The sequence below is a fragment of the Sapajus apella genome, unplaced genomic scaffold (assembly GCF_009761245.1).
Source record: "Sapajus apella isolate SASKATOON/1434 unplaced genomic scaffold, GSC_monkey_1.0 scaffold1, whole genome shotgun sequence".
In the NCBI taxonomy this organism is placed as follows: domain Eukaryota; kingdom Metazoa; phylum Chordata; class Mammalia; order Primates; family Cebidae; genus Sapajus; species Sapajus apella.
Window position 1 is genome coordinate 57,195,226 of NW_022436941.1, and position 18,806 is coordinate 57,214,031.

Consider the following 18,806-nt stretch of genomic DNA (forward strand, 5'->3'; position numbering starts at 1 on the left):
CCCACGACCTTGTGAAACTTTAGGAAAGTTCGAGAATGTGTGAAATTGTTGCTTTGAATTGATCTTCTGCAGAAATCAGCTAAGAAGCAGAATTTTGGATCTAGATCAGCAGAGGCTGGAACAAGGCAGCATGTTCAGATTCAGGGAGAAGATGTGGTGAGTTGTCAGAAACTGTGGAAAGCATGGAACTTCCCGGTCATGAAAATGAGGCGTGTATGCCACGTGTACCTAAATCTTACGTTGGGAACCTGTAGGTGAGTCCAGGGAGATGTGTTGATTGGTTGACGGCTGCAGGTAGAGGTAGGAAGGCATCCAGCTGACAACTGGGTTCCGATAAATACAAACAGAGCTAGCAATACATCCCTTCTCCACTGCTTGGCAAATCTGTCCCTCAGTAATTCAGTCAACTGCACCTGCAGGTCTTTAGGCTAAGCATTTTGCATTGGTGTTTGAAACGTGGTGATGGATATACCCTGACCCTTTCCAACTTTCTGGGGGTTTGATAATAGCAGCTGACATTTATTGAGCATTTACTATATGTCAAGTGTGTTAACACTTTATAATAAATAGCCTTTTAAATCTTTACATCAACCTGTGAGGTAAGTACTGCTTTTATTTTCATTTTAAAGATGAAGACCTGAGACTTATAAATGTTAACTAGCTTTACCAAGACCACACAACTAGAAAGTGGTGAAACAGATACTTTTTTTTTTTTGAGGTAGGGATTTGAACTTTGGCAGTCAGCTACAAAATGTGCATTCTTAAATGCCACGTTTATTACTTGCATATCCTGTGAATGCCCAAAGTTTTGTGTTAAAAGATAGAGAGCTAGGCATGCTTAGGAATGTATTCAGTTTCTAGATCAGAGAAATGTTACCTCGTTCTAAAGAGCGGTTTCTAATCCATTGCTCACAGATTCCTAGAGGGTCATATAATGTTTTCAAAGTTGACATAAATCATACATGCTCTAAGTACTTTCTATAAATAATATGAGTAGTCACATAAATCTTAGTCATCAGACACCAAGCATCCAACAAACCAGGCTGACAGAAAATCCCGTCATGGTCGCTACCGGGTTTCCTTGCCCACGTTTGTGTGAAGGTCCTTGGGCTTTGAGCAGAGCCACAGCATAAGGGCCTCATGTTTCCCATTGTTCAGCACGACAAGGGCCAGCCTGTGGTCAGTTTCCTATCCAGTTGCTCTCTGGCTCCTGAGCTTCTGGGATCCCTATGATCTCAGGATCTGTCAGAATGTGATCTTCAAGCAAATTTCTGCTTTCATTCCTCTAAAAATTCCTAAGACTAGGTGAATTGAGTATTTTTGCCTTTGTTGGCCCAGTTACTGTTGTTTATTTTGGAAAAACACTCAATTTCCTTTGGAATATATCTCTGCCTATCTTCCCTTTGCTTATAAGGGAGCAATTTTTCTTGTAATGACTTACTCCTGGCCAATAAGGGCATTTCATTCCTTAGACCATGGTTAAGAAATGGGCAGGAAATTCAAGCAAGGCCAGTAAGACTCAATATAGGAATAATGGGGATATTGGGATAGAGGCTGTCTTTGCTGGGGTCAGTAGGCCTAGAGCTGCTGACAGCCAGGGAGAGAGCCCTCAGGAGAAAGAAACCAGCCCAGAGGGAAACAGAGCAGAGAGATGGGAAGAGACAGACAAACATTTGAGTTTTGGTTCCAGCCATGCTTGGACTTTCCAGAAGAGCCGATAAAAAAGCTTTTGTGGTGATTTTATTTTGCATTGCAATGGAGAGTCCTCACTGAAACGTCTTCACTGATATATTGAGCTCCATGCTTAAATAAAGTCAAGGGAAAAATTTTAAAAGTAATCAAAATATACATTCGATCTCAAAACATTGCTCTTCCACCTACATCTTAAACATATGATGGAAGATTGTTTACTCAGACTATACAGAAATAACTTGTTTCAAATTAATGATATTTCCAGAGTTTAGATAGGCTAATTCAAAAACGGCATAATAATAAAAATAACTAACGATTGATTTATCAAATTTTCTGGTTGTATTCTTATGGGGTTTCTTTCTGTTATATAAATTAAGAAACGAGATGTATAAAAATACACATTTTAACCATTTTAAATCTTTAAAACGTTTGTTGCCTGCCAAAATATACAAACAGCAAGACTGATGTGTGTTTCAATTGTTTGAGACATATCACCCTGTCGGTATTACTTATTTATTCCTGTACTATGTTGTCCTCATTGTATATCTTATAACAAATTGCCTGCCAATTATTACAATGATTTTTTAAAATGATTGGTCGTAAAGAAAAATGGGAAGTTTCCATTTCTAATGCTTTCCTTGTTTGGACTCCCAGATAAATGACCTATGTTTTCAAACTTATGTGGGTGCTGTTGTAATCTTTTAAATCATTTGTTTCAAAAACATAGTGAATTTATAATAGCTCATTAACATTATGTATTTCCTTAATCGACGGCTATTCCATAGAGTTCTCATGATTTTTTTTATTTCTGGTAGAAAGGACTCTTAGTTTTGAGGAGTTGTAAACCACTAATACAAGGGACTTGGTGCCTTGCATCATAAACCAAAGAGATTCCTAATCTCTACAGGGTCCATCTGCCACTAAACCCTTAGCAGGGCTCAAAGTTATGCCTTTGGAGGCACAAGTTGTCTCTTGTAAATTAAAGCCTTTTGTTCAAGAATTTCACTTCTTATTCTATAAACTCCCTTTAAACATCAAAACTTTGGAAACAAACAAAAAACATTTTAGTTCCTGTCAGGGAAAATCAACTAACTTCTGCTGAACTCATTCTATGTTCAGCATCCCAGGTGACAGCATGAAAGTTGACACATTTACTAGACCGAACAAATAAAATTAATAAAAAACAAAACCAAAATAAATCCACCTATCACCTAAGGAGAACACCTGTGATTTAGAGTTAGTTAATTTTAGGATTAAGTTGTGTTGGTTTTGTATCACACTTTTCCTTAGAGGGAAAAGTTAATCCACAGCTGATGTCCCACGTGTTTACAATAAGGACTAACACATTTTAATCCCTGGATAATGAAAGCTAGTTTAGTGTGCAGTTTTTCTGCCTGGATCTATTTGCACTAAGCACACATGGACACAATTTTGTACCACCTTTACCTCCACTTGCAGATAACTGCTTTGAAATGAAAATCCACTTTCTGGCTGAAAATAGAAGAGTTGGTAAATTTGAGACAACTCATGAAGATAAGACATTCTAAGCAACAATTTATTAAGGAAATATTTTTTACATAATTCAACTGAGTTTTTTCTTCTTAAAATTACTATAGATTTTACACTAATTATAAAAGAAAAACATGCACTTTGCAAAAATCTCAGAAAATACGTATTTTTTCAGAAGTAAAAGTTTTCAGTAATTCCAGTATTGTGATAGCCACTTTCATGTTAACATATGTCCTTCACATTTTGGGTTGTTTTTTGTTTGTTTGTTTGGAGGCAGGGTCTCACTCTGTCGCTGAGGCTAGGCTGTGGCGGCACAATCGTAGCTCACTACAGCCTCAAACTTCTGGCCCACGCAATCCTGCCTCCTCAGCCTTTCAAGTAGCTGGGACTACTGGCATGTGCCACTGTACCTGGCTAACGTTTTCTTTTTTTTTTTTGGTAGAGATGGGGGTTGTTGTGCAGGCTGGTCTCAACTTCCTGGCCTCAAGCGGTCCTCCTGCCTTAGCCCCTCAAAGTGCTGGGGTTACCTAGATGAGGCATCACACCTGGCCTCAAATTTTTCAGTGCATACACACACACTAACACACACACATACAACACACACACTTGCAAATATAGGACTGCAGCAAGTACTTTTAGGAAAACAACTAATAATTTGAAAAATCACTTTACTGTGAGTTTAGATTTACTCTAAATCATCAAATCATTTCGCTGTGATGTCAACTGAGAATGCAAAACACCCCAGGCAACTGTCATTTTACTTAGTAAAATATGCTGAGGAAAGTAGAGGTCCCCAGTTTGAGGCTATAGAAGATCAAAATTAGAAGGTGGTTCTCACCCCACCTTCCAGCTGCCTGTTTGAAGCACCAGCATTATCCGTGTGTTCATACGTTATTTTCTGTAGCACAACAAAAAACAGTGTTCAGCATAGTATATAATTTCCCCCTTTCCATGTTTTTCTTACCGTTTTCCACTTTTCTTCCTTTTTAAAATATTGGGGATGTTAGAATACAGCAATGACACAGGTGGAAAATGGCTTCTATTTTATGATTGTAATTATATATAATATTTTTCAACTTCTATTTTAGTGTCAGGGATATCTGTGCAGGTTTGTTCTATAGATAAATCAATGCCACATGGGTCTGGTATACATATTATTTCATCACCCAAGTAATAAACATAGTGCCCAACAGGTAGTTTTTCCATCCTCACTCTCCGAAAATGGCTTCTGGTAGAAATTCTTCTATTGGCCTCCATGACTATCTTCTGATTTTCTTTTAACTTTTCTATTTTTTCTCTTTCTGTTTTGCTGAGTCTCCTTCCTCTATGTCCCTTGATAATGTTGCACTTTCCTATGGTTCTGTCTATAGCTCTGATCTTTTTTTCAGCTTTCTTCCTCTTCATTCTTTTTCTTTTCTATCCTCTATTACTTTAAATTCTACTTGTAAACAATTATTTTCAAATATGTATCTCAAAACTCTTTTTTTTTTTTTTTTTGAGCTCCAATTCTGAACTTACAACTGCTGGCTGGAGATCTTTATTAATGTGTTTGTTTAAATTGTCATTCCTACTGGAAGGTAGAGTCTGAGTCAAGGTGGTTTATTTTGGAATGTCAGCCCAAGGAATGGAAGTTAGGGACCAGAAAGAGCCAAAAAACAATGGAGTGAAAGGTATGTTAAGGATGTGTTGTTGGACTGATTGTCTCAGGATCCTTCTAAAAGACTCAGAATTGTCTTTTAGAAGGATCTAAAGATCAGTGAATGAAAGAAGCATCTATTCATCGGCAGCCATCACCCATTTCTTCCCAATTTTCCCACTTAGTGTTTATTCCCTTGCATTCTGGTTACCGGTGTATGAGTGTGAGTGGGCTTCCTGGCCATGGACATTTCACACCGTAGTGTCAGAGAAATCCCTATGGAAAGAAGCTAGCATTCCACAGATGATATTTCAGGATGGGCATGGTCAGCAGTAAGTGGGTCAAAACCTGTACCAAATGCTTTTTATGACTTGGCTGGAATTGGAAGCACGGATGAGAGACTTGAAGCAGATACCCAAAAGGAGTCCAGTGACTCCCACAGATACCTCGATCCCAACAGATCCTAGAAAGCAGCCACTGTTTTCTTTCCCAAACCACTTCCTTCTGCCCTCTCTCTTGCATTATGGCAATGTCCCCTAAGCAGTTCCCTAAGCTAAAAAACTAGGGGTCATCTTTATTCCCTTTTTCTCATAGTCCACATCCAACTGATCAAACAATTCTGATAATTAATCCCCAAAATGTCTTCAAATCTAGACTCTCCTTTGAATCCTCAACTCAACCACTTAGTCCAGTTGTTAGGCTTAACTCTAACATTTTCTACATGAATTGTATACACTCCGGAAAGGATATAAAATTCTAGGAAACTGTTAAATGAGGGTCAAAGAAGTGTTTGAATCTATTTAAATTATTTTTGCAAAGTTAAGAGACAAGGAAATGGCAAAACCAGGGCTCCAACTGGTGTTGGCTGTAGATTTGTCTTGTCTTGCTTCATTGTATTGCGCGTCATTCATTATGTATTATGTGTATACTAATCATTGAACCAAGGCGAAAGACAGAACAAATAATTAGTTTTCAGAATAGTGGATCTATTGGACCTTATTTATTGATTCATTTATAATTTGCCTCCACCCCACTAAACTATGGGCTTCTTTCCCAAATTTGAATAGCTAATACTCATCAAGTCCCTTTACTCTGGAGATCCTCAAGAAATATTAGATTGAATTTAGTTAAAAATTGTGTTATATTTCCTCCTAGAAATTAGACCGTGTTTGTCTTTATTAACTATTAGTAGCAACTATTAAGTACAAACATTAAACAATGACCTCATCTCATGTGTCTGGTACTTGACTTTGTACACCCCTTATGTTTCATATGTTACTGATTTTGTATGTTCCTTGTCAATGACAGAAAATACAGTTCTCTTCATTTTTACACTTTACCCTAAAGCAACTTTCACCACACACACAAAAAGAAATCAAGAAATCAGTCATGAAGTACCCTATAATAAGAAATACAAGGGAACTAAGCAATTTGAGAACAGTTACCATATTCGGTATGCCAAATGTTTTGGACTACAGGCATTTTGAGATAGCCATGTGAAACCAAGGGCATTTTTCAAAATGTTTAATTACCTATTTTCTGTGCCACTGACCATTGAGAAGACACTAATTACCTATTTTCTGTGCCACTGACCATTGAGAAGACACTCCAACTAGAAGACAGGAGGAAGATCCCCAAGGCCTCCTGCTTAACCACTCCTTAATCCTTCATTTGTCGGATCATGGAGAGGTCCCTGGAGTCCCAGGGGACAGACTGTGGCAGCTGGGGTGACAGAGGGTGCTGTGAGCAAGGGTTTAGGTAGTAGCTGTTTACATGTATAGGGGCCATGGGAAATCCTTATCAATAGACATTTGGGGATGGGTTTCCTTTGGGAGTCTTACTATGTCTTTTTACATTAGGAGTCCATATGAAAATAACATTGGGTTGGAAATGAGGAATACAGGTGTTAGACCTGGCTTTATCATACTTTGTTGCATAAACTTGGAAAACTAACAACCACTTTGAGCATCAATCTTTTATTTGGAAAGTGGTGACTAATCCTGTCTGCCTTAAGAAGCTATTTTGAAGGCTAGAAAAGATGGCATATTTGAAAGTGTTTTGAAAACTCGAAAAACACTAAAGAAATTTAATGCAATATTATTATGGCACCAAATTTCTTAAATAGAACTATTAACTGCAGGAATCTAAAACCAATTTTGCATTTATTTTAATTCTATTTTGAATTATATTCTCAACATAATATGATTCTTTTGTTTCTCTTATGGATAGAAATATTTACTATTGAGACTAGTTCATTCAAAATATTTAATATTCTTGCAATGAATTGCTTTTAGTAGAATAATTTCTTTCTTAAAATCTTGATGAATAGTATTTGGTTGCATTTAGAATAGCTCAGTAAATTAAAAACACACACAGACACACACAAAATGCTGAGACCTGCAATATATACATCTACACTAAGCCACCATATAATGATGAGACGTTCACAAACAGCACTGACACATTTATTCACACTAACAAAGGACAGGACAGGGTAAGATAGGAGAGGAGAGGAGAATGCAAGATGCTAAATACACTGAAAAATATGTAGGATTCCCTAAATTTTCATGTAAAGAACATGGGCTTGCATATGTAGATTTATTCTTTTAATCCTATATTGTTAAGTTCCTGGGAACTTTGGTTAAGAGTTTTTTTTTTTTTTTGCTTGTTTTTCTCACAATGTATAATATGATTTTCATTAAAGTGTGTATTTTGAAAAAATTCTTACATTGCTGAATTTTCTTCTTCCCCAATAAACAATAATAAGCAAAATATTTTAAACAAGGCCCGGCATGGTGGCTCATGCCTGTAATCCAGCATTTTGGGAGGCTGAGGTGTGTGGATCACTTGAGGCCAGGGGTTCAAGACCAGCCTGGCCAACATGGTGAAACCCCGTCTCTACTGAAAATACATTAGCCGGGCATGGTGGCACATGCCTATAGTCCCAGCTACTTGGAAGGCTGAGGCAGGAGAATTGCTTGAACCCAGGAGGTGGAGGTTGCATTGAGCCGAGATCACACCACTGCACTCTAGCCTGGACGACAGAGTGAGACCCTGTCTCAAAAAAAAAAAATTTTAACAAGGAAGCTATAGTTGCTTTGCAGTGTTTAAAATAATTGCCCATCTTGCAAAAGAAAGTATATTTTCAATGTCTTTGTGGGCTAATTTTATGTTATACATGTCGGCAGAAAGAAAGAAAGCTTGTAGGCACCTTTTATTTCTTTGAAGAGCCATAGTTTATCACTCTTTCTTTGACATGTAATCATTATGCTGTTTAGGAAAGTCAACTGCAGCTCCATAGGAGGTGTCTAAGAGATTTCATAGTAGGGTATAAAAGCTTCTTCCTTCGGAAATTACCCCAAAAGCATGCAATTTACTAACCCCTAGAGACATTTCATTCTGTAAATGACTTCAAGAGAGCTCTCCTTATGTTAATTACAGCTGAAACTGGACGTGAGCATATCTGGAAACATACTGCAAAATTACTTCAAAACTTTCCTTTTTACAAAGGCATATGTATTTGATCAATTCATAACACTTTTACAATTTACAATGTAATAACATTATTATACAGCATTACAGTATAATAATAAGTATAATCAAATTCCATATCAGAACCTGTAAATCTATATCATGTTACAGATACAATGGCAACTGAGAATAATGAACAAATAACTATAAAAGAAACATTTAATATTTTTGTCTCTAGCTTGCATATGCCTTTGCAAGAACCATTCATTAATTTCATGTACAGGTTTATTATGCTAAACAAAATAAATAGTCAACGGTTAAGATATTTTTGGCTTTCACTCTCCAAACTTTGTCAACAGAAACTTTGACCTATTGTCAATCTATTGAAACTGATACTTTTTTTCCCAATCCCTCGTGCTAAGAAATGATTACAAATGCCATGACCAGACCACAAGGAAGCGAGTCACTAAAGTGTTTACAAAGGAGACATCTGTCCAAGTTGACAGACAGCTCAGTTGTCATCTTTGAACCAATTCTTGTGAGTTCACAGCAGTTAAAAAGATGTGAAATATATTCTTTTTGTCCTCCTTGTCCTTACTTTGGCATGCAAGAAAACAGATATATAACCCAAAAGAAAGAGCTCATTCCAAAGAATGTTCAATTCTAGGTGACAACTGGATTTGGGGTATAAGGCTCTCCTACCAGAACTAAGCATTTTACTGTGTCGTTAATCTTTCATTCCAAGACAATCTTTCTTCCGTTGATTTTTTTTTCCTTGCAGATGCTGAAAGTGCTTTCAGGTCAGATGCAAATATAGATGCATTACCACTGACAGGCCTGTCAGTCTTCTCCTGTTTAAAACGCTTTTTGCCACTTAGGGTTTTGAGACTCGTAATCACGCCTTTTCACCTTAAATTATAAAGCCCTTTTATGGCTGTTACTGGGCTTTTCTAGGGAGGCCTGATGCAATGAAGCCTGAAGTTCCTGCTTAAGGCTTTGAGCACAGAGGGTCTCTAACAAAAGGTACTAAAATCTACTGCAAAACAGATGATTTTCCATTCAAGAACATGTATTCATGAAGACCACACTGACTGAAGTGACCTTAGTGTTTTCAAGTCAGGTTGTGCTGATCTGTCTCTCCTAGCAGCTTCTGGAGATCTGAAACAGTTGTCTAGCACAATAAATCTCTGCACTCTACATTGTTGAGGCAGACACTGTCATGGTGGAAGTAAATGAGCATGATTTATATTTACAATTCAGAAACTTTTCTTTTAAATGGAAGCAAAGCCTGGACTATTTCTATTATGCCTAAAAACCGCAGCAAATTGCAAGTAACTACAAGGCACTTATTTATATAAGTTTTTCTTTGTTATTTCCTTCTTTCTAATCTTGCTAATATTTATTTTGACTACTTGGCAAAGTGCCTCTGACTTCATCCAGGATGAGAACAAGGCTGAATGAATGATACCACCCAGGCAGTTCCTAAAACAAAACTGCTGAGAGTTTGTTTCTTCTTTCTTTTAGTATTTCCTGTTTGCACATTATGAAAATTATGAATCATTTATGTAATTTGAGCAATGAACTGTTAGTGCCTAAGGACAGTTGTTAGGTGTTCACGAGATCAATTGCATTTATAAACATTTTATTGTATTTTTTAAGTAGCCTAGTATTTGAGATTAGATTTCACAATCAGGCTTGGAATCAGCAACTTGAAGCTCACCTGGACCAAGCAACTTTGTCAAAAAGAAGCAATTGTATACAATGATTTCCTCCAGATGGTTATAAAATCTAAATCTGATTCTTGTCAAATGATTAGTGCTTGAGGTTGCTTTTGTGTTACGGTGTTTATTTACAGTAAGAAATAATTCATACTTTTATTATTATAAATCAGCGGTTCTCAAATTGTGGTCTCAGGAGCAGCTTTACATTGGAACTTGTTGAAAATGCAAATTCTCAAGCACCACCACACCTACTGAATCAGAAACTCTGGGACTGGGGGCCCAGTGATATGTGTTTTTGTTTTTGTTTTTTTTAAATGTGTTTTAATAAGCCCTTTTGGGTAACCCTGATGTTTCAAGTTTATGAGAAGCTGAAAGCTCAAGTTTAAAACTTAAAACTCAAGTTTATGAGAAATTTAAAGCAACACTATCAGAAATCCGAATAAAATCTACACAATTATTTTATTTATAATTTTCACGTGGCTATATGGAGATACGAAGTCAAATTTTAAAAGTGAAATGTAAAGATTCACGCTGATTTAAACAAAAATCTTAATTAATGGCATTGTAGCACCATCAAATCCCTTTCTTTTCACTTGTCTTGAGTTCATTTGAGGGAAAAAAGGTGACTAACTTGCTGAAAACAGTGTAAGCTATGTATACACTAAACGTTTGAATTCCTATTTTGATTTATTTTTCTTTCTGTACAGCTGCCTAGCCTGTATGTTTGTTGTTTGTCATTGTCAACTGCCTGCCAAATTATACAATTGAAAAGTGAAAAGGAGAATTCACCTACAAAGACAGACATCTGCTAGAAATCAATACTTTTAAATATCACTCACTTTCTAGAGTATTTCTAGAATTTTCTATGAAAAAAATGAATCTAAAAGGACATGCATGATTCTTTTTTGGGTGGAGATTTTTTTCATCGATGCAAAATAGATGTTTATATTTGCACATGTGATCTTTCAATTCATATGATTTGTAGAGATCAAATCACTGTATTTGGGATATCCATCACCTTAAATATTTGTCTTTTTTATGCTAGAAACACTTGAATTATTCTCTTCTAGGTAATTTTAAATGTTTGATAGATTATTGTCTATATCAATAAACTAGAGTCACCCTACTGATCTATTGAACACTAGGTCTTATTTTTTCTATCGAACTTCATATTTGTACCCATTAATCAACTTCTCTTCATCTCCCACTCCCCAATAACCTTCCTGGCCTCTGGTAACCAACAATCTACTATCTATCTTTATAAGAGCCACTTTTTTAGCTCTCACATATAAGTGAGAACCTGTGATATTTGTATTTCTGTGTTTGGCTTATTTTACTTAACATAGACCTCCAGTTCTATTCATGTTGCCGCAAACAACAGAATTTCATTCATTTTTATGCATAAATAATAGTCCATTGTGTATACATACCATATTTTCTTTATCCATTCATACACTGATGGTCGATTCCATATTTTGGCTATTGCAAATAATGATGCAATTAACATGGGAGTGCACATATCTCTTTGATATATCGATTTGCTTTCTTTTGGGTATATACTGAGTAGTAGAATTGTTGGACCATATGATAGTTCTATTTTTAGTATTTTTAGGAACCTCAAAACTGTTCTTCATTGTAGTTGTACTAGTTTACATTCCCACCAATATGAGGGTTCTTCTTTCTCCAAATCCTCACCAGCATTTGTTACGACCTGTCTTTTTGATGAAGCCCATTTTAACTGGGGTGAGATGATATTGTGGTTTTACTTTGCATCTCTCTGAAGATTAGTGATGTTGAGTATTTTTTTCATATACCTGTTGTCCATTGGTATGTCTTCTTTTGAGAAATATCTATTCACCTATTTTTCTTATTTAAATTGGATTATTGTTTGTTGCTATTGCATTGTTTGAGTTTCTCCTGTAGTCTGGTTATTAATCCCTTGTCAGTTGGATAGATTGCCAATATTTGTCCCATTCTGTAGGTTGTCTCTTCACTTTGTTGACTATTTCCTTTGCTCTGCAGAAGCATTTCAGCTTGATGTAGTCTCAGTTGTCTATATTTGCTTTGGTTGCCTGTGCTTTTGAGGTCTTACACACAAAAATCATTGCTGAGGTCAATGTCCTGGAGTGTTTCCCTGGTGTTTTCTTCTAGTAGTTTCATAGTGTCAGGTCTTAGATTTAAGTCTTTAATCCATTTTGATTTGATTTGTGTGTGAGAGATAGGGGTCTAGCTTCATTCACCTGCATGTACTTACCCAATATTAATAGTACCATTTATTAGTGAGACTATTATTTCCCTATTATATATTCTTGGTGCCTTTGTCAAAGGTGAGTTGGCTGTAAATGTATGGATTTATATTAGGGTTCTCTACTCTGTTCCATTGTGTTTTTATGGCAGTACTATGCTGGTTTGATTGCTATAGCTTTGTAGTAAACTTTGAAGTCAGATACCATCTTCAAATGCCTCTAGCTTTGTTCTTTTTGCTCGGGATTGCTTTGTGGAGTCTTTTCTGGTTCCATACGAATTTTAGTATTGTTTTTTCTATTTAGTATTATTTTTTCTATTGTAAAGAATATCACTGGTATTTTGATGGGGCATTGGTATTGAATCTGTGAATTGATTTGGGTAGTATGGTCATTTTAACAATGTTAATTCTTCCAATTCATGAACATGAAATGTCTTTCTATTTTTGGGTCCTCTTCAATTTCATCTGTGTGTCATAGTTTCTTTCACTTTTTTGGTTAAATGGATTTTTAGTATTTTATATTTTTTGGAGCTTTGGTGAATTGGATTGCTTTCTTGATTTCTTTTTCAGATCAATTGCTGTTAGCATATAGAAACACCACTGACTTTTTAGGCTGATTGGTATCCTGCAACTTTACTGAATTCATTTGTCAGTTCTAAGAGGTTTTGGTGGAATTTTTAGATTTCTCTGAATATAAGAGTATATCATCAGCAAATAAGGGTAATTTGACTTCTTCCTTTCCAATTTGGATGCTCATTTTTTCTTTTTCTTGCCCAATTGCCCTGTCCAGGACTTACAATATTACTTTGAATAAAAGTAGTGAAAGTGGGCATCCTTGTCTTGTTTCAGATCTTAGAGGAAAGACCTTCAATTTCTCCCCTTTCAGTATGATATTTGCTGTAGGGTGTCATGTATGGCCTTTATTATTTTGAGGTATGTTTTGATGAGGAGTTTTATCATAAAGACATGTTTAATTTTATTGGATGTTTTTTGGCGTCTATTGAAACATCATATGGTTTTTGCTTTTGGTTTTGTTACTGTAATGTATTACGTTTATTGATTAGTATATGTCGAACCGTCCTTGCACCCCTGGGATGAATCCCACTTGATCATGGTAAATGTTCTTTTAAATGCCTTATTACATTCAGTTTGTTAGTATTTTGTTGAAGATTTTTGCAACTATGTTCATTGGTGATATCATACTGTAGTTTTTTATATTCGTTGATTTTCTTTCTGGATGAGCTGTCCATTATTGAGAAGAGGGTGTTGAATCTCCTATAATTATATTGCTATCTCTTCCTTTAGATTTATTAATGTTCACCTTTTATACTTTGAAGCTCTCTGGTGCATAGATATTATAATTGTTATATCCTCTTGCTGAATTGACCCCTTTATCATTATATAGTAACTTTCATTGTCTCTTTTTACAGTCTTTAATTTGTAGTGTATTGAAGAATTCAGTCCATTTATATTCAGGGTTATTCTTGATAAGTAGGACTTACTACTGTCATTTAGTTGCTTGTTTTCTGGTTGTTTTATAACTTGTCCCTTCTGTCTTGTTTTTCTTTGTGGTTAAGTGATTTTCTCTGGTATTGTCTTTTAATTAATTGCTTTTATTTTTAGTGAATCTATTGTAGGTTCTTGCCCTGTGGTTACCATTAGGCTTACAAAAATATCTTATAGATATAATAAATTATTTTAAGGAGATGATAAAATGTATCTTAGATCATGAAGAAAAGAATAGACACAAAGAAGAAAATAAGAAAAAAATTCTACACTTTAACTCCATCTCCCTTAAATTTGACTTTTACTTGTCTCAGTTTACCTTTTTTATATTACCTATCTCTTGACAGTCTAGTGTAGCTATTATTATTTTGCTAGATTTGTCTTTTGGGCTTCATACTAGAATTAAGAGTGGATTGTACACTACAATTACAGTAGTTAAGTACTCTGTGTTTCTCTGTGTCAGCAGTTTTTTTGTTTTTGTTTTTGTTTTGAGACAGAGACTCACAGTGTCACCCAGGCTGGAGTGCAGTGGTGTAAGCTCGGCTCACTGCAACTTCTGCTTCCCAGATTCAAGTGATTCTCCTGCCTCAGCCTCCTGAGTAGCTGGGATTACAGGCACCCACCACCACACCTAGCTAATTTTTTGTATTTTTAGTACAGATAGGGTTTCATTATATTGCCCAAGCTGATCTAGAACTTCTGACCTTGTGATCCACCCACCTCGGGCTCCCAAAGTGCTGGGATTACACATGAGTCTACACACCTAGCCCAGTGGGTTTTATACCTTCAAATGCTTTTTAAAAACATGTTAATAGTTTTTTTCTTTTTTTTTTTTAATGAAAAACTCCCTTTAAGCATTTCTGATGAGTCTGAGGGTGGTGAATTTTCTCAGCTTTCATTTGAATAAGTTATTTGCACAAGTTTTCTACCCCTTGTTCTTGCTCATCTCCCACGCAAATATTAATAATTCTTAAATTTGCTCATTTGAGGTTAATTGTCTGTATCTTGCAGGTGATCTTTTTTCCTAATCATTCTTTTTCTCCCCTATGTATTCTCAAATAGGCTGTCTTTGCGCTTACTGAGTCTTTCCTCTGCTTGATCCATTCTGCTATTGAGGGCCTCTAGTGGATTTTTAGTTCAGCAAATATTTCTGTTTGATTTTTTTGTCAGTTATTTCAATCTCCCTGTTAAATTTCTCTAATAAATTTATTTATTTATTTATCATTTTCTCTGTCTTTGGAGAGGAGGGAAAGAAAGCAAGCAGAGGCGGGGGTATGGTTACACTAAGAAAGAACTGAATACAAAGACAATGAGTCTTTTATAGTCTCAACAGCTCCACAATGAATAACTGAAGGGAATTATCTCATTTAAAATTCACCTTGGATCAAAAATATTGGTTCCCCTCTGTGTATATCAATTTAATTCAAACCTTTTTATCTTCAAAACACAAAGATGAATACTACAAGATAAACTCTAACTGCAATGGCTATTTTGTAAGTAAAAGACCAAACACCAAGGGAATCCCTTTTTCCAATGTCTTTGGTTAAGACAAGATCTTGCCAGAGTGGAAGTCTCACACCTAAATAAGCAATCTCGTGGCCAAGTAAGAAACTACAGTTGTGAGCATTACCCTGAATTGCCATGTGTATTACATATTAAATTAAACTCAGCGTTTAATATGCTTATATAATTATGCTGTTAATAATGACAGCAGTGATGAAGCTGGTGGAAAAAGCCTGTCTTTGGCCCAAGAAAAGTAAGGGAGAAAAAAAAGGAACAAGCAGAAAGCAGACACAGAGTGGGCATTTTTTGACTAGGAAAGAGAATTTTAAGCATAGAAATATAAAAAGAAAAATACTCTCTTATTTCCCCTATGTGGAAAAAATATGAAACATGTATTGGATGTCCTAGACAGGAACAGAACTAAGTACTCCAACTTTACTGCAGCATTACAAAAAAATCATCCCTTCACCATAGTGTGAGATTTAAGGGCAACTTGCCCAAGGATGTGTGTCATATAAAACACAGCAACATTGCTGCTGCCCTGCCAAGCCCTTCCAGTCCCTATTCAGGTCCTACTGAAATCCTGGTGGTCTCAATTAATTTTATTGAAATCTTTAAAGAAAAAGATAAAGCATTTAAAAAGACAAGTCAAAATGCTTCAGGAACCACATATCTAACACAAACTCAGATGAGTTTACCTTGCACTAACAAACTTTTATTTCACTTAAATCAGAGCAATAATCTTCCATACGTATCTCCCCTGCCCAATAATTCAAAGAAAAAAAAATCCGAAAGAATTAGTAAAGAAAAATATAAGAATTAACAGGCCCTTTAAATTGGTTTTAAATATTTTTAAGGTTTAAAAAATGTTTAAAATTTGTAATTCCTAGCAGGAAAACATTACCTGAATGAATATCCTAATGGCAAACCACTGTAAAATGCTTCAGCTGCATTTGGGGGAGAGGAGTAGGGATTATCTTCAAAGCACCCCAGCTCTCTTGATGAGAAGGTCAGATGTACACTGGTTTGTATTATTGTGACATCCATAAAGTGATCTAGGTTGCTTTTTCTTCAGCAAGGGCTGTTTTTATCAGATGGGCATTACACTTGACCTCTTAATTTGGCTAGCAATTTACTGATAAGATTCATAACCTTTGGGTTTCTCTGGTATTTTGACATATTTGCTGAATTTCAAGCCACATCCTGGAAGGCCACTCTAACTTCTGGATCCTGCATGGCTGCCAGAAACTCTGGATCATTAAGAATTTCATTGAGTCCAGGCATTCTGGCCTTTCCAGACATGCCCCCTCCCATTCCAGGCATTCCTCCAGGAAAATTACCAGGCATTTCCCCAGGAAAGCACCTGGAAAAGAGCCATACTGAGCGCCTGACTGTTGTCTGGCTTCTTCCTCCCTCTGGGCTCACTCATGCTCTTCTCGAGACTTCTTAACTTTTTCTTTTTTGTTTGTTTGTTTGTTTGAGACAGAGCTTCACTCTGTGCAATGGCATAAGCTCTGCTCACTGCAATCTTCGCCTCCTGGGTTCAAGCAATTCTGGTGCCTCAGCCTCCTGAGCAGCCGGGATTACAGGCACGCGCCACCATACCCGGCTAATATTTGTATTTCTAGTGGAGAAGGTGTTTCACCATGTTGGCCAGGCTAGTCTCAAATACCTGACCTCAGGCGGTCCACCCGCCTTGGCCTCTCAGAGTGCTGGGATTACAGGCATGAGCCACTGCACCTGGCCAACTCTTTCTATTCCTTCAATGTTCTGCAATTTTCCGTGCCCTCAGTTGAACTTCTTTCAGCATTGCACTAGCATCTTAATCATAATCCAATTTACAGGCAAGGGCAAGGTCATGGGCTGCTTCTTCCCCATGGCCTAGAAGTCTGTGTGCTTTCCCTCGCCACTTGTAAGGCTGAGCGTAATCAGAATTTGTTTCAATGTCTCTGTCACAGTCTCGGATGGCAGCATTCGGCTTCTGTAATTTGACAAAAACACTGGTCCTCTTGGAATACAAAATGGCCAACCAAGGATTCAGCTTGATGGCATCTGTGAATAAGTCAGTCCGTGGCTTTCTGCAGTTCACCATCATTTAGGGATTCAGTAGCAGCCCTGTTCTTATCATTTGCCTGATCCATCATCTCCTCTGTTATCTCTGCATTCTCATCTCCCGGTTCTTGAGGGGCATCAGTGTCTGGTTCAATCACACCTTCATGATCAATTTCTAGATCACTTTCCTCACTTGATGGTTCACCTGCCTTTAAGACTTCCTCCACCTTCTTATTATCAGGTTTTTCTTCCTTGGTATTTTCTCCTGATTTAGCTTTCTCAGTAGCAGGTGGTACTTTACCTGCCATGCTCTCCACCCACTCCCTCAGAAAGTGCATTTCCTCGGTGTGCAGAACGCTCGGATCCTGCTTACGCATTTTCACAAAGGACCGAAGGTCGATAACTTTGCGAAGGACCATGGTCGGGAAGCGGTGGGAAAAGCTGAGGGGCTGTGACCAGGTTCCAGGCCCCGGTGCTGGCTTGGTGTGATCGAACAGAAGACTGATAAATTTATAAATTGCTCTTCTGTGTTATCTTGGAGATTATGCCAAATGAAACTGGTATTTTGAATTCTTTGTCAGAAAGCCCACATGCTGCCGACTTGTTAGGGTCAGTCACTGGTTCTTTGTTTTGTATATTTAGAGAGGCCATTGTTCCCTTATGGATATATGTCTATGTCTTTGCATTGAAGGATTATTTATTCCAGTCTTTTCTGTTTGACTTGTTTTGTTTTTTATTGTATATATTTACTTAGAGATTCTTTACTGCTAGGTCATTACCTTTTTTTTGGCCATAGCTTGTACCTTAAGCCCAGGTTTATCATGGCCCTGTAAACAATCAGAGTGTCATTCTTCCCCAGTGAGGAATGTCACAAATGGGGTATTTTGGTAGTGTGGGACAGCTAGCTAGGGATTTCTGCACAGGGGACTTGTGGAATGAATCCTCAACAGTGTGATGCTGCTGGACAGCCACTCCCATTTGGTGTCTCCTTTGGCTGAGTTACAGAGCATAGTTTCAAAAACTGTTGATGATAGCCCCACCTTCCTTTGTCTTTGCTTGATTTCAGGGATATTTCTCCCTTCGGGCACTCATGATGCTTCCTATGGAGTAAGGTGAGGAAGGGTTGCCTGCCAGGGAAACCAGTCTGGAAGGAAAGTTTTTTGTCCTTCTCAATCTCACTTTTTCCAGTGTAGAAATTATGAACTGAGAGGAATTCTTGTGTGCTTTTGATGCTGGGTAGAATGATGGGAGGGACATCGTGGTATAGAAATCTGATTGTCTTACCATCTACTCAGAGTTTTTTTTTTTTTTTCTTTTTACTTCTCTGTGACCACAGAAAGTGTCTCATTCTCATGTTTGAGTTCTGGGATATTACTAATGATAATCTCAGCACTGTGTATTTGGTTTTGGTTTTCTGTTGGGGACAATGAAACCAGCTTGCTTCGGTGCCACCATATTGGAACCAGAAGTC

At 37.0% G+C, this 18,806-nt stretch overlaps 1 pseudogene; it reads right to left on the reverse strand.

Annotated features, from left to right (window-relative positions):
• Positions 1-17,017: 17,017 nt before the first annotated feature.
• Positions 17,018-17,754, reverse strand: LOC116561748 (annotated as a pseudogene).
• Positions 17,755-18,806: the final 1,052 nt, after the last annotated feature.